The sequence below is a fragment of the Myxocyprinus asiaticus genome, chromosome 47 (genome assembly GCF_019703515.2).
Source record: "Myxocyprinus asiaticus isolate MX2 ecotype Aquarium Trade chromosome 47, UBuf_Myxa_2, whole genome shotgun sequence".
Classification (NCBI taxonomy): domain Eukaryota; kingdom Metazoa; phylum Chordata; class Actinopteri; order Cypriniformes; family Catostomidae; genus Myxocyprinus; species Myxocyprinus asiaticus.
Genome location: NC_059390.1, coordinates 16,042,402 through 16,067,215, shown reverse-complemented (window position 1 = coordinate 16,067,215; position 24,814 = coordinate 16,042,402). Strand labels below are relative to the sequence as shown.

The 24,814-nt window shown below is 41.6% G+C and overlaps 1 protein-coding gene across 3 annotated transcripts in view; it reads left to right on the top strand.

The window, feature by feature from the left end:
* Positions 1 to 24,814, top strand: part of LOC127436639 (transcription factor SOX-5-like) — a 318,833-nt gene that overhangs the window by 124,019 nt on the left and 170,000 nt on the right. For all 3 annotated transcript variants that reach the window (XM_051690889.1, XM_051690891.1, XM_051690890.1), the window contains exon 5: positions 16,491 to 16,538. The gene's annotated coding sequence lies outside the window, so the exon portion shown is untranslated. The remainder of the gene's footprint in view (positions 1 to 16,490; positions 16,539 to 24,814) is intronic.

Below are 24,814 nucleotides of genomic sequence, written 5' to 3'. Positions count from 1 at the left end.
ACAGAACTACACAGTAGGTTTGCCAATCATAATAGAGGTCTTTTTTTTTTTATCCCCTTTTCTCCCCAGTTTGGCATGCCCAATTCCCACTACTTACTAGGTCCTTGTGGTGGCATGGTTACTCACCTCAATCCGGTGGTGGAGGACAAGTCTCAGTTGCCTCCGCTTCTGAGATAGTCAATCCACGCATCTTATCACGTGGTTCGCTGTGCATGACACTGCAGAGACACAGCACGTGGAGGCTCGTGCTATTCTCCGCGATCCACGCACAACTTACCACGCGCCCCATTGAGAGCAAGAACCTCTAATTGCGACCACAAGGAAGTTACCCGATGTGACCCTACCCTCCCTAGCAACCAGGCCAATTTGGTTGCTTAGGAGACCTGGCTGGATTCACTCAGCACACCCTGGATTCGAACTCGCGACTCCAGGGGTGGTAGTTAGCTCCAATACTCGCTGAGCTACCCAGGCCCCCTTAACAGAGGTCTTTTAAATATAGAAGGTCAAGTGGTAGAACATGACGCTACGTAATGACAAATTCATGGGTTCGATTCTCAGATAAAATACTGATACACTGTAAATATGTACTGATGTACAATATATGTACTGTAAAAGTAAAAGTAAATAAGTTACAGAAGCGACAATAGCCTGTTTAATTCTAAGGGACAAATGAGGAATAGCCTACAGCAATAAAAGCGATGCAATCCAGAGAGACAGTAACATGAGAAGTGCGGCAATGCAAAGTTCCAGAATTGCTCAAAGTAAAGAGGATAGTACAAGGATGTAGGTGAAACACTTTTTTTTTTTTTTAAAGAGCAAGTTGCAGTTGTGAGTCAAGTGCTCACAGTCAATTTTAAACTGAGTGGAGGTATGAGGATCCAGATTTAGTTACTTGATGCAGGCAGCAACTGGCAGCCAGAAGAGAAAACCAAATGAGTGTGGGAAATGGTCATGTAAAACCAGATTATGATTGTTTTTGATGAACGATTTTTGTCTACCATTTAAGAGTTGACTTCAGGGGAAAAATATATAATTTGACCTTTTTAAAATGGTAGAGGTAAGCATATGCTTTGGTGTGAAGCAACAATTTATGTAACCAGTTTACATGACATCATGTGTGTGTGTGTGTGTGTGTGTGTATATTTATATATTAGTGTTGTGTAGCAATAAATAGTACAATAAATAGTGTTTCTCTTAGCAAATATGAAGCTTGTAAAATGTATATATTCTTTTAAATCAAATAAAAAGCATCTGCCATCGTATTAGAGGGGTTTATTATCTTAAAAGATAACACTTCAAATTTAAAAATGTCTCCAAAGTTTCCATGAGTAAAATATCAGCAATTTTTCTTAATTCGATTTTTTTAATCTGATTTAGGAGCTAATGGTGCATTCAATGGTGCATACATGTCGGAATGATCGTATTTGTGTTGCTCACATATGAACGCCACCACAAATTTGTAATTACGAGTTGGAAACTCTGGACTTTCTTTGAGCACCAACATTGAGTTGGAGGCATGTCAGTTTAAGAATCATGGAAGCAAATTGTTATTGGTGTAATGAACTGGCCATGGAGATGGTGTTAGGATCCATGTGCAGGAAGTTTATTAGAGAACACAAGTAAACAATCCAAATCGGCAGGCAGATAGACGTTGTCGGTAAGCAGGTGGTTAAATCCAATATACCAAACATTCAGTCCAATCAGGCAAACAAAACAAAGGGTTATCCAAAAAGCAGTAAATCCAGTAAAACAGGCAATGGTCATAACATGAGAACAAACAGTAAAGGCAATGGAAAAATGTTTGGTAAGGCAGGGTAAACTGGCAATACTTCGCAAAGAAACAATAGAGGTGAATGGCTGACTTGGTGAAAGTACATACATGGTGAAAACAGGAAATGAGCAGAGAAGAAATGGGAGATGATCAGTATTCGGGAGAGGGCTCCCTCTGGTGGTTGGTAGGAGGGGTAACAACCTCGGATGTTACAGAACCCCCCCCATGAACAACTCCTGGTGTTCTTCTGCTGGGACGTCCCCTTGGTCGTGATGCTGGACGATTAGGATGTGCTTGATGAAGTTCTTGGATCATGGACGGGTCCAATATGTCTTTGGCGGCTACCCATGATCTCTCCTCTGGTCCATAGCCTTCCCAGTCCACCAAGTATTGCATCTGGCTCCCTCGTTGTCTTGAGTCCATGATCTCTCTGACAATATACGCTGGGGCTCCATCTACCTCCAGTGGAGGTGGAGGCTCGGAATCCATGTTTCCAGAGCCAGACGCCGGGTGGACAGGTTTCAGCAAGGACACATGGAAGGAAGGAGAGATACGGTAGTTAGCAGGATGCTCTAAACGGTAAGTAACTGGGTTTATTAGGTGGATAATTCTGAAAGGACCCACATATCTTGGACTAAGCTTCCTGCATGGTAGCCAAAACTTGAGATCCCTTGTAGACAACCAGACCCTCTGTCCTGGCTGATAGTTGGGATGGGGGCGCCTCCATCAGTCAGCCTGGAAGCGTTGTGCTCGGACCACTCACTGTAGCCGGACATGTGCGCTGTCCCACACCCTCTCGCTTTGCCTAATCCAATCATCCACCACTGGCACCGTAGAAGGTTCTTCTGACCAAGGGAACATCAGGGGTTGGTAGCCCAGCATGCATTGGAAGGGGGTTAGTCCCATAGAGGTACACTATATTGCCAAATGTATTCGCTCACCCATCCAAATAATTGAATTCAGGTGTTCCAATCACTTCCTTGGCCACAGGTGTATAAAATGAAGCACCTAGGCATGCAGACTGCTTCTACAAACATTTGTGAAAGAATGGGCCGCTCTCAGGAGCTCAGTGAATTCCAGCGTGGTACTGTGATAGGATGCCACCTGTGCAACAAGTCCAGTCGTGAAATTTCCTCGCTACTAAATATTCCACAGTCAACTGTCAGTGGTATTATAACAAAGTGGAAGCGATTGGGAATGACAGCAACTCAGCCACGAAGTGGTAGGCCACGTAAAATGACAGAGCGGGGTCAGCGGATGCTGAGGCGCATAGTGCACAGAGGTCGCCAACTTTCTGCAGAGTCAATTGCTACAGACCTCCAAAGTTCATGTGGCCTTCAGATTAGCTCAAGAACAGTGCGTAGAGAGCTTCATGGAGTGGGTTTCCATGGCCGAGCAGCTGCATCCAAGCCATACATCACCAAGTGTAATGCAAAGCGTCGGATGCAGTGGTGTAAAGCACGCCACCACTGGACTCTTGAGCAGTGGAGACGCGTTCTCTGGAGTGACGAATCACGCTTCTCCATCTGGCAATCTGATGGACGAGTCTGGGTTTGGCGGTTGCCAGGAGAACGGTACTTGTCTGACTGCATTGTGCCAACTGTGAAGTTTGGTGGAGGGGGGATTATGGTGTGGGGTTGTTTTTCAGGAGCTGGGCTTGGTCCCTTAGTTCCAGTGAAAGGAACTGTGAATGCTTCAGCATACCAAGAGATTTTGGACAATTCCATGCTCCCAACTTTGTGGGAACAGTTTGGGGATGGCCCCTTCCTGTTCCAACATGACTGCGCACCAGTGCACAAAGCAAGGTCCATAAAGACATGGATGAGCGAGTTTGGTATGGAAGAACTTGACTGGCCTGCACAGAGTCCTGACCTCAACCCGATAGAGCACCTTTGGGATGAATTAGAGCGAAGACTGCGAGCCAGGCCTTCTCGTCCAACATCAGTGTCTGACCTCACAAATGCGCTTCTGGAAGAATGGTCAAAAATTACCATAAACACACTCCTAAACCTTGTGGAAAGCCTTCCCAGAAGAGTTGAAGCTGTTAAAGCTGCAAAGGGTGGGCCGATGTCATATTAAACCCTATGGATTAAGAATGGGATGTCACTTAAGTTCATATGTGTCTAAAGGCAGATGAGCGAATACTTTTGGCAATATGGTGTATGAGTGAGGGAATTCTGTGCATATTCGGCCCAGGGCAGGAATTCTCTCCACTTCTCCTGTTCACGGCTACAGTAGCTACGACGATATCTGCCAATCTCCTGGTTTAAACGTTCCACCTGTCCGTTGGCTTGAGGGTGATAGCCAGAGGTGAGACTCACATTGATGTCCAGTTGCTTGCAGAATGCCTGCCAAACTCGGGATGTGAACTGTGGACATCGATTGGATACGGTGTCCTCTGGTAATCCATAGACTCTAAATACATGGTGGAACAAAGCGTTAGTGGTTTCCATGGCAGTGGGTAAACCCTTGAGAGGGACAAGTCTACATTATTTTGAAAATCAATCAATTATTACCAGAATGGTAGTGTATCCATTGGAGTTTGACAGGTTTGTGATGAAGTCGATGGACAGGTGGGACCATGGTCTTTGAGGTATTGGTAGTGGTTGGAGCAGCCCTGTTGGCAGTTCTCTGAGGGTCTTGGATTGAGCACACACCTGACAAGACCTCACATATTTAGTAACATCATGAACCAAAGATGGTCACCAGAAGGAATTACATACCAGGGTAATAGTTCTTTGGATGCCAGGGTGTCCTGTGCTCAAGGAAGTGTGGACCCATTGGATAGTTCTCTGACGCAGAGCTTGGGGTACGTAGTGCTTGGTCGGGGGGCAGTTAGATGGTGATGGTTCATGCTGTTGTGCTTGTATTTCCTCCATGATATCCCAACTAATTGGTGCAATGATGACAGATGGTGGCAGGGTGGATCCAGGATGAGGTTGGACGTGGGGTGGATCATGTCTACATGAAAGTGCATCTTCCTTGCTGTTCTTGCTTCCAGGGCGGTAAGTGACTGTAAAATTTAACCTGGTGAAAAACAATGACCATCGGGCTTGATGTGGGTTCAATCACTTGGCTGCCTAGATATATTCAAGATTCTTGTGAGCCGTGATAACTTGAAACGGGTGGACTGCCCCCTCTAACCAGTGATGGCATTCTTCGAGTGCTGCCTTCATAGAAAGTAATTCCTTGTTTCCCACATCATAGTTTCGTTCTGCGGAGTTTAACTTTCTGGAGAAGGCGGCACATGGGTAAAGCTTGCCTGGGGTACTGTGACGTTGTGACAGGACTGCTCCAATCCCGCATTCTGAAGCATCTACCTCAATGATGAAGGGAAGATTGGGGTCGGGATATTTTAGTAAAGGAGCAGTAGTGACGCTTGACTTGAGGGAGACGAAGGCTTGGTACGTGGCGTTGTTCCATGGCAACTTGTTTGGCTTACCCTTGAGCAAAGACTTGAGTGGTGCTGCAATGATACTGTAGTTTCTGATGAAATGGTGATAGAATTTTGCAAAGCCCAGGAACCGCTGTAGTTCCTTGAGTGTGGAAGGTCGAGGCCATTCGGTAACTGCAGTTATCTTATAGACATCCATCTTTACACCTTGGTAGCTGATATTGTAGCCTAGGAATGTGGTATGAAAAAAGCTGGTGTATCTGGAGACCTGATAGAACCACCTTGACATGCTGTATATGCTGTGTCTTTTCTTGAGAGTAGATAAGGATGTCGTCAATGTAGGCCACCACACAATGATTCAATAAGTCTCTGAAAATCTTATTGATAAATGACTGGAAACAGAGGGGGTGTTAGCAAGTCCATACGGCATGACCAAATATTCATAGTGCCCCCTGGTGGTGATGAATGCAGTTTTCCACTCATCTCCCTCTCGGATCCTGATGAGGTTATAAGCACTTCTTAGATCAAGCTTGGTGTAGATCTTTGCCTCACGGAGTTGTTCAAGGGCTGAGTGGATAAGTGGCAGTGGGTAACGGTACTTAGTGGTGACAGAGTTCAGGCCTCGATAATCAATACATGGATGGAGACCCCATCTATCTTCTCCACGAAAAAGCCTGCAGCTGCTGGGGAGGTGGAGGGACGGATGTAACCGGAGGCAAGGGCCTACTCGATGAAATTTTCCATGGCGAGGGTCTCAAGGCGTGACAATGGGTAGGTCTTGCTTCTCGGTGGGGCAGTATTGGAAAGAAGTTAAATGGCGCAGTCCCATGGATGATGAGGAGGAAGTTGTGTAGCTTTGACCTTACTAAACACATCATGGAATGCTGCATATTCCTCGGGTATCATGGTTTTTTTTTGTGACTCAGGACTTTCCACACTAGTAGTAAGACAAGGCATGGAAACAGCAACAAGGAGACAATGTTCATGACAGTAACTTGACTATTGCGTGAGCTCACCTCACCTGGATGGCCAGCCAGGGATGACCCAGGACAAGAGCGTGCTTGGGTGAGTTGATGACATATAGTGAAATGTTCTCTACATGAAAAAGTCCAATCTTGATGGTTATAGGAACAATCTGTTGGGTTATGCCAGTACCAACTGGAGCGTTGTCAACAGTGGTGATGTTAATCATTGGGAAGCATTGAATGGTGGGGATGTTGAGTTCTTGTACGATCTCTTGATTTATGAGATTCACAGCAGCCCCAGAATCCACTAATACTGTAAAACATCTTACATGATCACCAATGGAGACTTCTACAGGTAGCAGAAAACTATGTAAGATGGGTGATACAATGTTTGTGGTACTCACGTGCTGCCTTGACTCAGGGGAACTTGATTTCATGTGTGGGCATGCAGCATTGAGATGACCTGGTAAACCACAATAATAGCAAAGCTTTTTGTTCTGTCGACATTGCCGTTCTTCCATAGAGACATGAGCGTAAGCAACTTGCATGGATTCAGGTGATACAGTGGACGCCTGGGCCTGTACTGAGACTGTAGAATTAGAGGTGGAGAGAAACTGAGGTCGTGGAGCATTCCGAAGCAGGTTATCCATCTTGATATTCATGGTTATGAATTCAGAAAGAGTAGTACCCTCACCCTTGCATGTCAGTTCTACCATGAGTTTTAGGTTAAGCCCTTCACGGAAAACTTCAGAGTTTTCAGAGCAACATCGTTCTACCCACTCCGAGCCGCTAGTGTCCTGAACAGAACTGCATAATCCTCTGTGGATTTAAGACTTTGGCGTAGATGAAGCAGCTGAACAGAGATATCTTGACCACCTGCTGAATACTCGAAAACTTCGTGGATTTGTTGAACGAAGTAGTCAAACGAGACCTGGATTTGAGGATCTTTGTCCCAAACAGCAGCGGCCCAATCGAGTGCTTAACCAGTAAGCAGTGACATCATAAAGCACATTTCTTGGCATCATGATTAAATGATTCAGTTTGATTGGAGAAATAGACTTTGCATTGTCGTAAAAAACCCTGGCACTTTTCAGCAGAACCATCAACTTATCAGGGAGAGCAAAGCTTACCGGTTCAGCATGGGGAGCTGGCAGTGAGTGAATGTAATGAGTCAAACATTCGTTGGCAGCTTGTAAGTTGTTCAGCTGGTTTTGATAACCCTTTAAAACCTTGCACTGGTGTGCGAATGCGGCCTGGAGCTGTGAGACTTCCGCTGGATCCATGGTAGGCGAAGTATTCTGTAATGAACTGGCCATGGAGACGGTGTTAGGATCCATGCGCAGGAAGTTTATTAGAGAACACAAGCAGACAATCCAAATTGGCAGCCAGACAGACATAGTCGGTAAGCAGGCAGTTAAATCCAATATACCAAACAATCAGTCCAATCAGGCAAACAAAACAAAGGGTTATCCAAAAAGCAGTAAATCCAGTAAAACAGGCAATGGTCATAACATGAGAACAAACAGTAAAGGCAATGGAAAACCGCTTGGTAAGGCAGGGTAAACTGGCAATACTTTGCAAAGAAACAATGGAGGTGAATGGCTATTTATACATGGTGAAAACAGGAAATGAACAGAAAAGATATGGGAGATGATCAGTATTCGGGAGAGTGCTCCCTCTGGTGGTTGGTAGGAGGGGTAGCAACCTCGGATGTTACAATTGGTAATAATTCCCAGTTTTACTTGTGGACTTTCACTGCACAGCTCAGTTTGGATGCATTTTTGTACTGTTAATGAAGAATAACGCTAAAGTTAGTCAGAAAATAATAATGATTTTAGCTTGTTTATGAAGCGACAACGAGAATGATCAAATTTGGGCTGTGAATCAATTAAAAATGTTAACTAATTAATCAAACATTTTTCTGTGATTAATCTCGATTAATCGCAATTAAAGTCTGGTACATGATACATTACAACAATCTTTAAAAAATTATTATAAATACTGTATATTTACAGTACTTTATACTTTGTCTCAAAGAACTTGCAAGAAATTGATTAGTCATTTATTTTAATTATTTAAATATGTACATTAAAATGTAAAACATTTTTTTTCGAGGATAGAGTTAACTAGACACATTTTTACAGGTACTAATCTTTTATAGAAGAATATGTATACATGCCATAAAATCAGTGGACATGCTGTAATTACAATTTGGGCAAAATCTTTTTTTTAATAATAGGATCAAATGGGCAGATTCAATTCATATCAGACTTTATTGTCAAGTGTACATTGCCAATGCATTATAATACACAATACATACAGATCTAAAACATATTGAATGCTGAAGTTTAATTTGCTGAAGTTTAAAATCTCAAAACTATTCTCTGACTGCCGTTCAGTCTCTACAAGTATACCTGGCTGGAGCTTGCTGAACGGCCGGGTCCTTTAGTTTTATCTTGCACATGCTGGTTCTCACTCGGGCGGTTTCGCTTTTGAAACGGATTCAGATGAAAGTCAGTGAGCATTTTCGCGTGATGCGAAGAGATACAGCAGCTTGCCCGTGTCACTTGCCCGCTTGCGGATGAAGTCTTTATTCTCCGTACAGTAAATGCGCTTTCATTTACATTATGCCTGGGACATGATACGAAATGAATAAGCTTGCACTGCTTCACACAATCAGTTTCTGTGCGACGATGTGTAGTTGAGTCAAGTGAGTTAAAAATGTACTGTATACATGCCAGTGTTAGCCACAGAAAGTGGGGAAAAACATTGGTGAAGTTTCGCCCACTGTACAAATGTGCCTGGGTTTGTTCCTGGCAGACAGCAGATGCCCGAACAACTTGGGACACCTTTCTCCTATCACGTGAAGTTTCAGGAAGTAAAAATAAAGGGATACTGCATTAATTGTGTTAAGTTTTTTTACGCGTTAAATCTCCCAGCCCTAGGTAAAATATAGAAAGCATTAATTACACACTTAATGCAGATTTGCTCTTCATTTTGTTGCATTGGTGTTAAAAAAAGCTTTCTATCTTTGCCAGTAAGTGAAAAAAGAAAAATTGGAGAAAAAAAAAGAAGTAGAAAAAACAGGTCAGTTCTTTCCAACTAAAATCACTTGAATAGACATCCCATTGTATTTACGATTTCCGACCTCATAAGTACGAACTTCCCAGGAGGACTTGAATGCGCCATAAGCCAAGAAGTCCAGGACATTCTTGACTTGAAAAACTACCTGTAAGAACTTTCTTAGTTCTTTCTTCCCATTGAACACATTTACAAGCTGTGATCTAAATGGGAAGTCCTTGTCCCTGTGCCTTAGAGTAGCATAACTGTTCTTCTGTACATTACAGCACAAAATGAACTTTGAAAATCTGCATTAGGATCTTAATCTGTGTTTGTCAGTCACTCAGCAAGCATGTGATTTGTTTATGTCAGGGAATGCATGCCTAGTCATATGTCCAGCTGCATGATGCATGTGTCTTTGAGTGTGTTTGTTTGTTTGTTTGTCTACCCCAGTGTCATTGAGTCTGTCTGCCTCTCTGTACAGTTCTCTGTTCTCTAATTGTGCGCACCAGATGACTTTTATTAGTTTTGTGTGACAAAGTCTTTAGAGAGAATGCAGATGGCTGAAATTAACCATACAAAAAGCCATTAGAGTAGGTAACAGATGTAAATAGGTTAATCTCTTTGTGTTGCTCACTCCAGAGGCTAACCTTATAGTCACACCGAGTCAGGAGAGACATCTCTTATTTTCCTCCTCTATTACTCTTTTGTTTTTCCTACCGTTCATTTCCTGTATGTGATCTGCATAGCATAAAACAATTAAATTGTGTTTGTGTAAACACAGTAGTCTTGTGTATACTATTTTCAATTTGATTAACATTTTCTATGTCATGCTGAGTTTGAAAATATTTATTGCAAAAATATTGGCCTAACATTCAACCATGAGTGTGCAGCAACGGAAATGTTGGTTTCTGCCTAATGAATTGTAGGGCTGCAACAACTAATTAATTAAATCGCTAAAAATCAATGAATTAAAATAAAAATGTCCTAATTAGTTGTTTATGCTCTTTTATTTGTAAATTATATTTGAAATTAATTTTTTGTTGTTATGCTGGTTTAGTTTTTCTCACCCAGATCGGTCAGGAGATGCAAGACTTTTTTTTCCCCATAGCTTTCAATTTGCCCATGGTTTTAAGGACAGATGTGAAAGAAAATAGCACAACTATTTAGTAAAAATACTGGAAACAGTTCGAAAAGTTGATTATACAATTAATAGACAGATTAATACATTTTCAAAATAGTTAAAAGCAGCCCTAATGAATTGTCTTGTCTGTTTGCCCTCAACTTTGATTTTACTCTCTCTGATTGTTTCAGTCACTGCCACAAAGAAAGAGGCCTTCAGAATTAAAGTTTAAAGCCTTATGTGATCTTGGCTTTACTGATATAAGACCAAAGCTCTCAGAGTCGCTTCTGTATCTGACTTACGGCTCTCTCACATTAAGTGAACTAAGTCAGTCCATTGTCTGTTCGTGGGGGCAAATGTGCATGGATAATTTGCCCTGCTCGATACAGGCTAACAAACAGTCCTTTAAAAGCATCACCAACTTTAATAGTAGACTTTGCAGAGGAAACACAAAGTGGCAAAACTGTACAGTGACAGTGGCCTCTGCAGTTAGACTCACTTTGTATGACCCCTTTACTTTAATCTTTTCTATCATTTTCTCATCTCTTTATCCATGTGAAAGAGCCATAACACTCTGTTTCGTGCATCTTTTCTGGGCCTTATGTAAGACAACAGTCGTATGATCTCTTTCACTCTCTTTCGCACTCAATTCCTTCATCTTTCCATCCGTCCATTCCTACAAATAAAAAGGCCACAGGCCCACTTTGCTTTACGGCCTGACATAGTCTCTATTTTCTATGAATGCATTATATAAGTGTTCTGTCACGGAGGCCACAGAACAAAGGATCTGACTTATCTTGCCTCAGAGGGGAATTCCACCCCAAACAACAATGAGATCTTATTCTTTTTCTGTCTCTAATGGAGTCCATCGATACGCATGGCTCCTGGGTTGCTTGATGTGCAGTCCAGGTTGCCAAGCAGACTCTGAACTCATTTTGTTTATCTGTGTTTGCTATGCTGCATCCCATACAACTGGCATTGTATCTTACCTCCATCCACACTGATTCTGTGTTTGCTGTAGTGCTATAGTAGTTCTGTAGCATCTGAATGAAGCTAATGTCTTGGATATTTGAGGCTTGACCACACCCTTTATATCCAGTATAGAGACCATTTCAAGGACTGTTCGTTGGTGACGTCAAGTGATGTTATTGTTTCATGAACATTTCCTGTTGTCAAAACAGAGACTATTTAGCAGAGATGGGCCACTTCTATTAAAATTAATGGGAGAAATTGGAAGACCCAACTGCAGCCAACGGTCAATGGATGTTTAAAGGAAGTCCCACCTTACAGGTGAAATAGCCAATCGCCTTTCAGATACAGTATTCACCTGTCAGTCAACTCGAGAACACGCATGCACATTAGCTATACAAGATGGTAAAATTGCGTTTTGAAGTGTAATCTGAGTTAAAGACGCCCAATAAAGAGCCTCATCACTGCTGCCTTTAAACACAGAGCGCGCCTCTCCTCGGGAGACTGGTCTCTACCTGCTGGCATCTTTGCAGGTCCAGGAACGGAGCGGGGAGGGTCCGGTACGAGATAAATGCCTCACCAGGGATTGGAGCATGTGTCGTGGCTGATGGGCCAGGATGCTGGGCCGCTATTCCCCTCAAGTGCCTAAGCTCAGGGAAGCCGGGCCACTCAAGTGAACCAGCCGCACCACGTGCCTCAGACCAAGGAGGGGAGCGCGTCATGGCTGCCGGGACCCCGCCCACTATGACCTGGACCTTCCCCCGTCTTCACTACTCTCCCTTCACATAGCCCTTTCCACCACAAAGGCCCCAGATTACCTGAGGCCTGACGCCACACCCAATGTGTCCGTCTCCTGCTCACCCCTCCACACAGTGTTGTAAGATTTTACTGCTTATTTTAAATATGTTCTTTTATTGAAATCTTGACCAACTGTTTCTGAGATTTTGGTCTTTCCCCATTCAAGTAGATACGAGCTGCACTTTACATAAAAAAATAGCTGCCCAAACTGCCCAAGAGTGTTCCAAAGATGGCCTCTGAGTGGACTGACTTACTTTGAAAAAGAGACTTTGTTGAACGGATCCGGAAATACGTTTGGACCATTCTAATTCCTTTGTTTTTGTTTACATTCTTGAAATAGTCTATAGAGTGCAAAGTCAACACCCAGAAAGCCCTGTTCTCTATAGAGTGTAACGTCAGCTTGTCCACTTATTCATCTGTCTTGGTTCCGGAAGTATTTTTTCCATAGGGATTTCATAAAGCTTCATAAAAGAATTGTAAGCCATGAACTAAACCAACCAGCTCCGAGGTACATCAAAACATTGCAAACGTTAATTTGAAGCAAAAAAGTATTTGAAAATCGGACAAAAATAAAAGGGTACCAGACTGTGTACTTAATGTCATCATGTGATGGAATGAGCTACAATCCCAAGAAGCATTGTGAATGACATAATTGACTTTAAAACTAAGGGAAATATAAAACTATTGATTTAAAGTTGATTAGTAGTATTGAAACACTTCTTTTTAAGTTTATTGCAAAATATTCCGATATTTACAAATTAGTGATGTCAGTTGATTACAATTTTTTATTGCAATTAACCGAATATTTTTTTATAGTTAATTATAGATTTTGAAAGTGCTACAATTTGACTCAATGACTGTGTCCGAGATCAGGAAAATGCTGCCTCCAGAGGCTGTATATGGAGGTAGGAAGGCATCAAGGCACGTCCGAATCCAATGTCTGTGTCACATCATGTCTACTAAGATACTTTCATCTGATCGATTTTTGAAGGCAGCATAGATGTATCCTTCGCTGCCTATGAAATCAAACAATCCTGTGCGCATGGTTCCACAACGGTTGAGTTGAAGAAAAGAAAATGGCAGCCGAAGAGGCAGTTGATAGCAAATTTGTGTATAAATGTATGTTTTTATTCACTTTTTCCAACTTTTGATTCTATTTCTAGCAAGAAAGTAGTATTGTAGTTATTAAGTATACACTTGGTTATCGCCAAAGCTCTCTTGATTTTGTTCTAGATCATTAGACCATTGTGGTTCGGTTGGACTTAATGAAGCAGACAAGTTACATATAGTGGACACCAGATGGCGATAATCAGTTGCTGGTATCTTAGCAACAATGTGACGTTATGGTGCCACAGTTGCCTGTCCAAAGCTAGTTTCTGGAGGTACCTTCATATGCAAACGCTGTCTGTTGAGTCATTAACTGATAGGACAGCAAGGCAGCAAGACAGCTACATTTCGGACGCAGCCCATATATGCTTTTATTCCTGTCAAAATACATTTATTTCCTTCTTAGGAAAAAATAACAAAACAACATGTAGCAATGATGCTTTATTAACATTTTCTAAACAAACCATTCCACAGTATAAAGACAGAAATGCACTAAAATAGCACCAATTCAAGTAATATTAAACATGTCCCAAAATCTAAGTGGGAGGTTGACTAATCGAAAGAACAAGTCCCCATAGGTTGAGTATTCATTGCAATGCGCATTAAATCTCTTAAACCTTCATCCTCCACAATATTAATCAGCCGGCTGACTGTGTTTATCTACTTTGCTATAGCAATTGTGAAGCCGCATTCATGATTCGCATCAGGGCATCAACGCCACTGTCAAGTGAATTGCCATTTTAGTGATATTTAAGACTTTAGGTGCTCCTGTGGTTATTAAATTGCCCCCTATAGAGGCTGCAAAGTACTTGATTTCTAAAACATAGTACTTTGAGTGTGTAGGAAGGCCGACACTATTGCGTCATGGAGTAGGCAGTCGCTGCTGGGCTTGTTTGCTGCGCTTTGTTTGCTGCCATTCTCTAATTGGTGAATATTTCTTTGCAGGTTCTTGGGTAGTGTAGTTCTTCAACAGGAATTCCGTTATTGAAAAATATATATATATTTTTTTATGAAGTTGAAATAACCCAGACTGATGAGAGAAGCACATACCATCGATTAACAGTCTCTAACCTCATAGTAGGTCTGTATTTAAAGGTTTATAAGTAATTGTTAATAATTAATTCCACTGGGGGCCTGGGTAGCTCAGCGAGTATTGACGCTGACTACCACCCCTGGAGTCGCGAGTTCAAGTCCAGGGTGTGCTGAGTGTCTCCAGCCAGGTCTGGGGGCACGTGGTAAGTTTTGCATGGATCGCGGAGAGTAGCATGAGCCTCTACATGTGTAGTCTCCGCGGTGTCATGCACAATGAGCCACATGATAAGATGCGCGGATCGACGGTCTCCGAAGCGGAGGCAACTGAGACTTGTCCTCCACCACCCAGATTGAGGTGAGTAACCGCGCCACCACGACGACCTACTAAGTAGTGGGAATTGGGCATTCCAAATTGTGAGAAAAGGGGATAAAAAAAATTAAAAAAAATTAATTCCACTATGGAGAAAATAAATGGGGATTTTATTTCCAGAACCAGAGTGTTGCACACAATCTGGTAGCCATTATTATTTCACCCATTCTACAGAAAGATAGTTTAATTGTTGTTTAACTGCATTTCCTCTTGAAAACTACAAGTTTGCCACATGGATCCATTTTTGTTACCCTTATAAGTCATTTTACTCTCTCATTACGTCCTTGGTACATATCTTTTGTATTGTGAGGTGCCATAATGGGGAACATTACTATTATTCTGTGAGGAAGAAGATAATGTGGGAAAAACAAGTCTCCTAGAGACAGAGTAGTTTGTGTAAGGAAGGTTTGCATTGCTTTGGCCATGTATTGTTGTGGAGGTGTTAGCGCCAGCTCTCACGCCCCACGTTTGAATAGAGCAAGACAGAGGAGGTAAAGAGTGCATTCAGCCCAGCAACTCATTTCGTCCTTTCAGGGTCCACTCTCAGATTAACAGTACAGGCTTCCATCATGAGATGAGGGGGAGAGAAAAGCCACATCACTGAAGACTAGCACACAAAAGGGGATTTCAATCAGCATGGCACTCAGGCTTGCTTTATGGGCTGACAGGAGTAAATAAGGCCGTGTTTTAAGCAGAGGCCCGGAGCTGACACACACACACTTGCAGGATATACACACACATGGACTCGCTGACACAGATAAACAAACCTGTACCACACTCTTACCTGTATTGGCTCCGTGTACATATACAGTATACACAAATATGTGTGTGTTTGAGGGCATATAATGAATTCTCCCACATACATGCACAGTTTTCAATGCACTCAAATGTATTGTCTTGTTGTCTCACACCTACCCAAACTGCAAACACACATATAAGAATCATCTTAACCCCCGCCTCTATTGTGCTATTGTAAGCTGAGCTTGACTTCATTTAAATCCCAGTGTACAGGCATCTCTGCCGATTCTGTGAGCATAAATACTTCCCCCTCGAGAATAGCGCCAGGGTGGTCCGACTGATCTTAAGCAGCAAACCACTTTCCCTGATTCACGAGAATCTGTTACGTGAGTGACCTAAAAGACCCATTGTCTGTTGTCAGAACTTCATATATGTTCTATTTGAGGTTAAGTTCAAACACGTTCCATTTTCCCTCGCAACGATGACATCCAAGTTTTCTCATGGATTATACTGTACATGGCAGCATGCAAGATTAGAAACTTACAATGAAGCTCAGCTCATGTAATGAAAGATCCCAACATTCTCTTAGACTATACAAGCAGCGTGCTCCCGCAATGTTCAAGCAAAGACGTTTACAACCACATCCCCTAAATCTCATGTGGTTTGATGTGTTAGCGAGTGGACAGTGGTCTAAATCTCCCAAAACTACTTACAAATGACATGGTTTACCAATCCAGTTCTAAGAGGGATGATATAAGACTTAGTGCTGGGTTTGTTGAGGAGAACGAGAGCTTGCCAAGAACTCTGATAAAGCTTCGAGAATCCTCTCAATTCCACATGCTTACACACATAAACACTGGACGTGACATTTTAAGTACTGTACAATTTACAAATGCAATGATAAGTTCTGAGAAGGGGATTAAGGATGTTTTAAGTTGTTTATGAACAGCAAAGTCTACACAATGTCCATCTTGTGTTCCAGAAGTTCTCCTGTTGGCCTAAAATGAAGACTTGGAGAAATTATAATTTCAAAGTAACACAAGTTGATACATTGTTCGACCAGCACACAACCTCTTCAAGCAGTGAAACTTTTCAGAACATGAGAGGGTTGGAGAGTCTGATTGGAGTTTCTAACTTGTTCTTTTCCTTTTCTTTTTGTTCAGGCAGAGACAGAACTCTTTCAGCACAAGGGGCCTCAACACGACTGACTGGTACGTAATATGTGCATCTGCCAAAGACCCTCACAAACTTTCCCAATGAATTCACTTTTATCTCAGGTCTCATTATTATGGCTCTCACATCTTTTTATTACAGCATTTATTTATCCCCATGTTCTTCTATATTTGCACTACAACAAAAACAAACGAAAAAACAAAAACAAAACTGTAATGAATGGAATCTTGTAAGTATGAAGGCCTCATTGCTTTAGGTAACAAAGTCAAACCAAGTGGCTATTTCAGATAAGGATAGCACCAGCACACTTTTCAAGCAGAAAATTGACCTTGTATATTCACAGAAATGACCTTAGGACCATTTGGCTAAAAGTAATTGAAAGACAAGTGAAGTTTCTGTAGTTCTGGAAAAAACATCTAGCATCATTTTGGGGGAGTCCTTTGTATAGTAGTGGTTCTCCAATATTTTTTTTTTTTTTTTTGTAAAGCCCACCTTTGAAACTGGCTAAAAACTTTTGAGCCCCCTACACCATAATTGGATGGAAAATATTATGTAGAGAAAAAAACTGCTTTTAAAAAATGAACTGAATTATTTTTATTATTTTTTCAGTTTCATGCCCGAAAGAAGTTTTATTTAAAAAAAAAAAAAAAACACACACACACAAATCTGAACTTGAACTTCTCTAGGGCTACATTTTTCTTTTATTTTCTGTACACTTTCGGTAACATAAATATATAAAAAAAAATAATTATGCCTTAATACTGTACTTGTAAAACGTCAAAAAAATTAATAAATAAAGAGGTGATACTGCTTGCAGAAGCAATGTTAATATACAGTAATAGCTCACCCAAAAATGAAAGTTCTTTCATCATTCTCACCCTTGTCGTTCTAAAGATGACTATTTTCATCTGTGAAACACAAGGATGAGGGAAGAGAGGATCATGTTCAGACATGTTTCTAGGCATAGAAAAAAATCTAAGACAAAAAAATCGCCTTCTTCACTCATTCGAATCTGCCGTGCACACAAGAAAGCAGCGCAGCGGGCACACCTGACATCACATTAGAACAAAAGGCAGAGGAAAAGGAATTGCACACAGTTCCTGCATGTATTGTCAAAGTGAACAACCTCATTCTGAGAACCACTTGTATAGTATTTTAATATGCTGAAAGCTTTGGTCACGTGGTAGACATTGCCTCATGGCTCTTTGGCCAGCATATATTCTCCAGGCAAAGCATTCACACACTAACTACGACTCACCTATGGAGCACCATCAGAAAACAGCACTTCAGCAGGGTTGCATGTGTACGTGTGTGTGGATAAATGTTGGGGGTGGGTTGAATCTCTGTTCGTCTGTGTTTGTGGGTGGACAGGGCTGTGGGTGGCCATCTTTGTCCACCATGTACATGTGTGCAATGCACGTCTGTGTGTAGTTGTGGCCGTATCACAGACAGGCTCCCGTGTGTCAGAAAGGACACTGTCTCACAGCTCGTAGTCATGTTTCATGGAGCCTATGAGACTCAGTTGGCGGTATGTGTGAGTTCGGTCTATTTCTGTCTCTCTGACTGTGGCACTGCCCACTGTGTGTGAGTCTGTGTACGACGACCCACTGTCTGTGTGCCGTGCCAGTGGGAGACCGCCATCCTGTGCCCCCTCGCAGCAGAGATCCACCATTCCTAAGCCTTCATCCCCAACCAACAGCTCTCCTTCTTTCTCTCCCTCTCCCTGTCTCTCTCTTTCACTGTGTCTATGTCCTCCCTGTGTCTCATTATTTCTCTCTGTGGGCATCCAAGTAAAGGACATGGAGATTTGGCAGGCATTAAACACATTTATTTGTGTAAGCTTTATCTTTTATCCACACTATAAATAGTTGAATAATTGATCTTGTGTTTCATTTGTAAATGCATGATATACAATACATAGATGATGACACTATGTGCTGTGATCTAGAAAAAATGGCTCTGCCACTAGTCCCTAATGGCACTGCAGCATTAATGTAGTTAAATTTTGTTTTTTATTTTTTTGACAATTACCTGAGAATTCAATTTCGATTGTGTTGGTTTGACAAAGTAACTTAACTGCTCCTATAACTTTTAAGCTACATCCCATCCTTCCTTCCATCCATCCATCCATCCATCCACCCACCCATCACTTAATCTGTTGGGCCTGTAAAACCTCAAACTTCTAGTCTTTAAAGTTAAATTGTAAGGCTTTGTCAAGCCAACATCGAATCTTTTTTTTAATTATTTGCCTATTTGCCATCTTTATTCACAGTATAATGGAGAAAGGACAGAAAAAGAAATAAAGAACGAGATTAGGTAGTGTTGTGGGCTGGATTTGAATCAGCATCACATGAGCATTGCTAACTGCTAAGCCACGGCTCTGACAATCATTTCTTCTCTTAAAAGTACAGATCCAAACTGCGGTCAGGCACTTTTCTCTATCTTACTATTTTTCTCTCATCCAGTTTCCTCCTGAAGCCAACAGCAGCAGCAGCAGTGGCATGTCTAATTGGCCGTGCGCTTGACATTTCCTGTTGTGATCATATAAATGTATTGGTGCTTAGAAGGCACGAGCTATTAAAACATTACAATAGATATTAGCGTGGGCCCGAGCAGCCTGCTTGGCCTAACGAACATATGCTTCCCTGCCCATGCCTAAACTCTTATTTATGGATTTAATTTAATGTGCGGGAAGAATTCTAAATTAAATTTGGTGTGTGCCTCTGGAGAGTGTCGGTGTATAATAACATGGTAATTTTTACACATCTTTATGAGAAATGAGAAAATTAATTCTTTCTGACAAGCTGTAATTACTGGGCTTGGACCAGTCGCAGCTGAACAGTTTGAGCTTGACTAGTCTGCCAATGAACTGAAGGAGAGAGGGAACAGATAAGGAGGACACACACAATTATGGACACACACCCACATGCACGCACAGACACAAAGACATGCAATTACATACACCCACAAACACAACCCCCCATACACCTACATACAAACATACGCGCACACTGTTAATGATAAAATACATGGTCATGTATGCCTACCCGATCCACCGCACTCCTACACACACAATTACACAATATCAGACACAAACAGCATAAACATTTGTTTATGGCACAAGTGTGCCTAATTCAAGTCTTTGAGGATACTTTCACACAAGAGCAAGTGGTGCGGATCTGAGTCTGATTGGCATAAGAGTTTGGTTCGTTTGATTGGTGTGAAAGTGATTTTCTGAACTCGGATGCGAACCAGTGAACCACATTCAAGTCCGCTTGAAAAGGTGGTCTAGGTGTGGCTCATGTGACATTTGATACAGTTCACAGTTGGTATAAAAGCAACCCCCACCCCCCTAAATTGCGGAAGTAACAGCTATTAAAGACATATACTGTAATTTGCGTCTTTGACCCCAGTCACAATTATAATAGTGTAAACAAACCACTTTTTCAGAACCAAAAATACAATGTGAACAAAGACCTGCAGGGGGATTGGGGTGAAATCGAACTTGGATTTGGACCAAGCAATCAAACAGCCTTATTGTGTGAAAACCACCTTAAGTACTCTAGATGTCTCTTAACATGTTTCTATAGGTAAATTGAGCCTAATTGGCCCACTTCAGGTCACCATGTGATTGGTGGAAGGTGAAAGGGGCATTTCAGACAGCGTTATGGGTAAGGTCTCAGCCGGTAGGGGGTTCTTTTGCCTTATCTGATGTCATCAACATGAATTGCTAGTAGGTCTGCCCCATCCAAGGTCATCTGCCATTTAGTATTCACAGCAAAGCTGGACCATGCCACTAGCTCTCATAGCTAAATAATGATCACACACACTTAAAGCTATTGGATTTTGGAAAGAGAGAGGAGCTGTTAGTTATATAGCTGTTTCTGACAGCATCAGTATGACATTATGGGTCACTATAGTTTATGTAGTTGAAGAGCTAAGAGTGTGCTAGGCACAGGGTATTATAGGTTTTTCTATGCAATTTAGTTAGGGTTAGTTTAGTTAATTTAGTTAGGTTTATTTCTTTTGTTCATTTTAAACGGATTGTTTTTGTTTTTTATTTATTTTTTTTCTGTGTTCTGTATTTTGTTTTTGTTTTTTGTTATTTCATCTTTAGTATTTTTAAGGGTTGCCAAAGTAAACTTGTTATTTAACACAATTAACACATTTACCTAATTTGACATTAAAACTGTTTTACTCTGTTTTATTCTGATAACTGGCCATAATATTTCATGATTAATAAGGAGGGTTTTAAAGGCTTCCATTTGTTATAATATACTGTATATCAGCAACTGACACCAACAATAATTTCTTGTCATTTCATTTTATTTTTATTTTAGTATTGGTTGGTTTTTGAGCAATTAAAATTATTTAACTTAAGTTTCATTGTGTGTGTGTGTGTGTGTGTGTGTGTCTTTTCGGCAGGCATAGAAAAGTATATGTGCCTGGCACACGCTGACTGTGCATTCAGGGGCCATTTCAATTTATTTATTCATTCTGTCCCATTTTGTCATGCACTGTTAAATGTTTAATCCTCTCATCTCTGCAGTTGGGGACCGCCAGGAGAATGCCGTCCTAGTGGTCACCAGAGTAAATAATACATGACTGTGTGTGTGGTTGTTTTTTGAAGACATGTCTGTCTATAAGATGTCTGTTCCGATGACAGTGTCTCTCTCTTTATCTATCTCTCTCTCCATCACTCACACACTTTAAAATACTAGGTCAGAGTCTATTAACTCTTCTGAAGGTTATGCTGTCAAAGTGTGTTAGCTGATGGCTCCATTGTCTTTTGCTTTTCGTGACTTCAGTTGCTCTCAGATAACTGGTTGAGCTATCATAAGCACTCAGACCTGCTCTGACTGCCCTCTGTCTGTAGATGGCGAGGATAAAACATTTATTCACTTGGAGTACACGCTGTTGGAGTTCAGAACAGACCACCTCTTTGTTTTTAATGTCCTCAGACAACAATGTAGAGTGAGCATCAATATTGCTTATACTTGACACCTATTGCTTATACCTATTTGAACAAACCCCTTACACTTAGTTTTTTAAATTTGGCATGTAACTCATCCTGAACCATTTATGCTATGGACATGAATGATTCTTCAAATCACGCAGCTTGTTGAGGAGAGGTGTGCTATTACTTTTTTAAGTGATTTTACTGGCAGATGATTAAATGGGGGAAAAATGGAGGGACCACATCTACGGACCAGAATACCATTTAGACTTTAGGATAGATGTACTCACTAAGCACCTGACAACCACCCAAAACACCCTAGCAATCACCTAGCAATGCCCTAGTAACCACTCAGAACACCCTAACAAACACTTAGCAACACCCTAGAAAACACCCAGAACACCTTAGCAAACACCTAGCAACGCCCTTGAAACCACCCAAAACACCCTAGCAAACACCTAGCAAAGCCCTAGTTATTTCCCAGAATACACTAGCAAACACCTAACACCCAAGTAACCACCCAAAACACCCTAGCAAACACTAGCAATGGCATTAGTAACCACCCATAATACCTTAGCAAACATCTAGCAACACCCTAGAAACCACCCAAAACACTCTAGCAAACACTTAGCAACGCCTTAGTAACCACCCAGAACACCTTAGCAAACACCTAGCAATGCGCTAGAAACAAATTTGAAAACCCTAACAAACATTTATCAACTCCCTAGTAACCTCTTTGAACATATAAATATGCTAAAAACTCTCAGAATACCTAACAACACCTTACACCTTGTCTACACCTCATCAAAAGCAATAGAACCCCATTATAATCAATGATGCTGTCTACACTGGAAGCGTCCGTTGCGGCACTTCCGTGTACCGACAAAAAACAGGGGTCGCGTTCCATTTTGTGCTGCACACGCTGCCGCTACTACACAAATTAAATGGTTTAGAATGTTCTTGTCAGCGTGTCCAGTGTAGACAGCTTCAAGTCGTTGCGTCATGACGCATCAACGGACGTGCCCGGTGTACACAGATTGTTAGAAGCCACCCAGAACTCCTTATCAAACATCTAGCAACACCTTAGTAACCACCCAGAACACCCTAGCAAACACTTAGCAATGCCCTAGTAACAAATTTGAACACTCCAGCAAACTCCTAGCAACTCCTTAATAACCACCCAGAACACCCTAACAAACACCTACCAATGCCTTAAAAACCACCTAGAACACCCTAGCCAACACCAGGCAGTGCCCTACAAACCTCCTTGAACATATAAACGTTCAAAAGTACTCAGATCATGTTAGCAATGTCATAGAAACCACCCAAATCAACCAAGCAAACATGTAGCAATGCTCTAGTAACCACCCAGAACACCCTAGCAAACACCTACAAATGCCATAGTAACCACACAGAACACCTTAGCAAACATCTAGCAACGCCATAGTAACCACCCAGAACACCCTAACAAACATCTAGCAATGCCCTAGAAACCACCCAAAACACCCTAGCAAACACTTAGCAATGCCCTAGTAACAAATGTGAACACTCAAGCAACAACATAGCAACACACTGGAAACCATCCGCAACACCTTAGCATAGTTGTGGCAAGATTTGTACTGGCCAGCACCACTAATTTTTCATCATTCTAGTTTTTGACCTAGTCTCTTTAGTGTGTGTGTGTGTGTGTGTGTGTGTGTATTCAGTTTTGTATTAGATTAGTCTGGATAAGTCATGCAAACTCTCACATAGCCACACAAACACAGGCTCCCATTGCTAGTTCACTTCACTGACACCCTCTTGTTTCCAAAAATCTGAGCATGCACACAAAACTACTAATCAAACCACTCCCTTTATGCAAATAAGCCCTTTGTTAACCCCAATCAGACAGGTCGCTGGATGCAGCTTTCAACATCCCTCAGTGCAACGTCTACACCACCGGCGTAGCCTCATGGGTAATTACAAAGCCACCCGGCTAGTCTGTCTGAAAGCGGTGCTGCACTACGTTCGTGACCACAGCGTGACCTCTGAGAGTGTAGGTAATCACCTGTGTGTCCTGAGCTTAGATCTCTATTAGTGCAGAAGCACAGTTCAGCTCCACAGAGGAGAGTGAACACACCCCACATTCATCTACTCACACTAGGGTCAGATCACCTATGAGAGGGAGGATTGCCTGCCTGGTTAGCACATGGACCAGTGCATCGACGGATTCCATTTCAGTTTGATGTGGTAGGATAAATGCTGTCATGCGGAGGAACAGGTCTGTAAGTATTGTAAAGGTTTTCATTGCTTAGCATGATAGCCTTTATCATCTTTAAATTTATATGATGCAAAACATTACATAATTGATATTTTTTAAAGAAAACTGGATTTCGTACTGTACTATACTGTACTGTTAAGTGCCGGTCACCGGCGCTACCTGTATAACACTTACATATCATTATCTGTTTTCCGTTCTCTTTATGTCACCACTATTCTACATTAGTTGCTTTTTTCTTCCTTCTGTTCTGGCCAAGAAAGAGAGTGATTGCTACAGTCTGAAAATTGTGTGGGTAAATGGCCAACAAACAGTCATGCTTCCTGTTACAGACGTGATCTAATTAGAAGTATAATACGATCACATGGTATGGCTGTCCATATGTATACATACATGCAAAGCTGAGACATGGGGCACGTCAGCTGTCTGCATTGGTATGCAGAATTGCTTGCCCCAGCCGTAATGTATTCATAGACATAATCCCTCTATTGGTCCGGCTGCATGCATATGCATGTTTTGTTTGGGCCTTTGCGTCCGAGAGGGCAGCTAATATGCTCCAAATGAAGAGCAGCACTCCATCAGAGCAGCTTAACATCAGGTGCAGATAAAGTCATGTGGGGGCCAAACTAGGATATGTTGAATTGGAAAAGACAAAATGGAAATGGAAAATATGTGATTTGATTTGATATCTAACCATTTTTTAGAAGGTTTTCTGTGAGCAGGTGTCAAAGAAGCACCATGAAATTAACTGTTGGGGCTTCGTTCAGGAGCGGGTTTGGTAATTATCAAAGACAACTATCAATTATCAAAATCAATAGAATATTAATTATTATCAAAGACAACTATTTATTATTAAAATCAATAGAACATTGATTAGAATCAACATTAGCTTATTAATCCTTCAAAGCAACAATTATCAAATATAATGATTAATTATCAAAATCAATAGAATATTAATAAGGATTAATATTGCCAGGGCACCACCCTGAAATCAGGGACTAATAACCAGACAGTATAGTAGTCTCAATATAGGATTGTTCTCTTAGGAAAGTCGACGTCCAGAGAACATCAACATTCAAAAGGAAAACAATGAAGGCTTG